Consider the following 3,659-nt stretch of genomic DNA (forward strand, 5'->3'; position numbering starts at 1 on the left):
AAACTCAAACATGTGCAAAACACTTAACTACTCTTAAATGTCAATAGGTTGACTTTCCTGCTCACTCGTTCAACTCTCTATTCGGAGGAATAACTCTCTCTCTACTTACTAAGGTGAATTCATAGCCCCTCTTTACTGCTAGCCAACTTACTTACTTTACTTGGGGTGAGACACATGCTGTTTTTACTTTTTACACTTTAGACACAAGTACCAAACTGTTAAACTATTCTATACCCAGCTATGTCCGACTAAGTCCCTACAGTGATATTTTTAATTGCTACTGCATGCTTAATTATTGGGGGTAGGCCTATCGGGAGTAACGTCCCAGATACATTTGACTCATTATTTGTATTACTTGATAATGATTAAAACCGACAAGGACAGACACAACTTGTCATGGGGCAAACTTAAACGTTTAGTCTAAATATCACGCTTTGGCATAACTTTAGATCCTGTGGGAAATCAACTTTACAAACTAAATCTTGTGGTCTAAAACAACGGTCAAACATTTGTTAAACCTATGAACTTCACTCAACCTTTTTGGTTGACACTTTAGCATGTTTTTGTGACGACCCGGGAATTTCTGATCAAATTTAAACTTAATCTTTATAAGTTTCTGATATGATAAGCAAAGTCTGTAATGTTGAGTCTCGAAAACTTTAGAACAGTTTACATGAACGCAATTGCCCTTTTACCATTCCCGATGATTCACGAACAATTAATTGTAAATAGATATGTGTATACGTATATATAAATAATAATTCAAAATTTAATTTGAAGTATTATATGTTGTTATTATTAAAAAAAATATTTAATAAAATAAAATGCGATTAATGGAAACTATATCTAAGAATATATAGATATATATAAATATGTATATAGATATTACTTGTAAATATATAAAGTTATATTAAATCTATTTGTTTAAAAATATATAATATATTTGTTTTAGTAATTAACTTTGCTATTTTAAAACTGTTTATATATAGAAAGGGAATATAAATGATTTCGAGCTTAATTAGTAAACGTCAGTAATATTCGGTTGACATTTCATTAGCGTTCATATAGATTTAATATAAGTTTATGATGTATTAAAATATAAGTTGAACTGTAAATCGATTACGAAGATTTTATATTTGTTAAAGGTATTTTTAGCTTTTTAAGTTTAAATATTAGTACTCCGTACATATGAATCGGAACAGAAAATAAATAATTTTCGAACTTTTCTGATCAGGTTTCAAACAGGTAATGAGTGAAATAATTAAATACGTTTAATCTATAAATTTGAGATTTTTAGGGACACTTTTATATTTTAACTATTTAGCAATGAACACGATACAAATCCCGTGAAAAGTGTCGGTAGTATACATACAAATATATATCACGAGAATTCATTAAGATTACTGTAGCTTCTTTTGTTTTGGCTTGTCCCACCATCCCTTAATATATTTATGCATACAGATAAAAGAAGATAGACACACACATATATCACTGCATTCTAATTTGGTATCTTGCTTTGTAACTCAACCATCACCACACCTTTGGCTTTTCTATTCTTGTAGCCCACGAACCGCCACCCTCACACACCATTATGATAACCGCCACCACCTTGACCCGACCACCACCATGCTCAACCATCAACCTCCATGAACAACCAACTAACACCACCATTGCCTTCTTTGAACCATTACCACCGAGACCTTCATCACCACCCATTTATATTAACCGTTGAAACAAACACCAAAAACTCAACAAGAAAATCAAAGGCATGTTCCATGATTTATATTCGATCACCAACACGACAACCACTTACAAACCACCACCATGTAACCATCACCAAATCACATTTCATCACCACCCAAACTACAACCATCACTATAACTTTCGATAGTTCCTGTTTTCGGTTTACGGTTTCAACAACAAAGACCACCACCAAGACAAGTCACCATCTTCACCATTTCAAACCTATTTAGAACACCACCCAAAACAGTTTTCTTAAGCTCTCACTATTTCTGTTTCGAACCCACAACAACCGGCAACCACTGCTCGATATTTTTTTTGTGTTAATCACCATACTCGCCAACCATCCATCTCTCTCTCTCTCTCTCTCTCTCTCTCTCTCTCTCTCTCCCTCTCTCTCTCTCTCATTATCTTCCTTCTTTTTTTTCTATTTCAGACGACAAGACAACCTTCCACCACCATCATTGTTCGAATGCTACAGTTGGTAGACTCATATTTTTGTTTCGTACAGCCCACTGTCGCAAACTGCCACCACCACCTGAACTTTATTTCTGTTTTTACTGCTGCTGTTATGTCATTTGTTTACTACTGAAGCCTACTAAAAAAAAAAAAAAGAACAAACCTCGTATGCTACAGTGCTCCTGTGTCTGTCCTCCTGTTCGACGCCATCCCAAATCAAAGTCCAAGATACAGCTTGATCAACCTAGCTTCTAACATGTTGGGCGTAGATAATTTGGATTACTTGGGCCACCTTGTTTATATTCCTATTTTTGGGCCGTAAAATTTTTGGGCCAATTCTTTTTTGTTGCTAGGCCAAAGAGTTTAATGACAATGATATGGATGATGGTAATAACGTGCTGGAAAAAAAAATCAATTATGATTATGGTGATAATTGGTATATGAAATCGATGAAGATTAGAATGATGAAGATAGTTTTAGAAAAAAGGAAACAGATATACGGGTTATAGGAATATTATAGGGTAATAAAAAAATAAAAATGTATATATGGCGTATTGGTTTGGGGTGTGTGTAGGGGAACGAGAGGTCATGAGTTCAATCCCGGTCTATGGCATTTTTTTTTAGAAAAAGAAATAGGAAACAGAATTATTCGGGTTAAATAGAAATAATCCAATAATAAATTCAGAAAAGCTGAAATGGTGTGATGGTTTGAGGGTTTTTCGGGTTAGTGAAAGGTCGCGGGTTCGAGCCCCGTCTAATGCATCTTTTTTTACGGAAAAGCTTTCAAGGTAGTCTCCCATTATTATTATTATTATTATTATTATTATTATTATTATTATTATTATTATTATTATTATTATTATTATTATTATTATTATTATTATTATTATTATTATTATTATTATTATTATTATTATTATTATTATTATTATTATTATTAATATTATTATATTTATTATTATCATAAGTATTAGTATTATTATTACTAGAAAAATCATTATTTTTATAGTTATTATTATTAGTAGTATATTATCATTATAATCAAAAATAACTTTTAGTACTATTATTGATATTAGGTTACCAAATAAACATTTTGTATATAAAAATATACTTTTAGTAATATTATACATATATGTATCTATTAATCATATCAACATTTTTATATATAAATATTCATATATAACAAATTAAGTATTTTAATATAATACTAACCAAATATATATTAATATAACTATATAAATATTAGTCATTAAAGATGTATATACACAAATTAAATATATATAATATATAAAATAAGTTATAATATATGAAATTGTTCAATTACAATTATATGTATTAATACATATATAAATGATATAGGTTCGTGAATCCAAGGCCAACCCTGCATTGTTCAATATAGTCATATGTATTTTTACTACAAAATACATTAGGTGAGTTCATTTGCTCCCTTTTACTCTTTA

Source organism: Rutidosis leptorrhynchoides, chromosome 1 (genome assembly GCF_046630445.1).
Source record: "Rutidosis leptorrhynchoides isolate AG116_Rl617_1_P2 chromosome 1, CSIRO_AGI_Rlap_v1, whole genome shotgun sequence".
NCBI classification, from domain to species: Eukaryota; Viridiplantae; Streptophyta; class Magnoliopsida; order Asterales; family Asteraceae; genus Rutidosis; species Rutidosis leptorrhynchoides.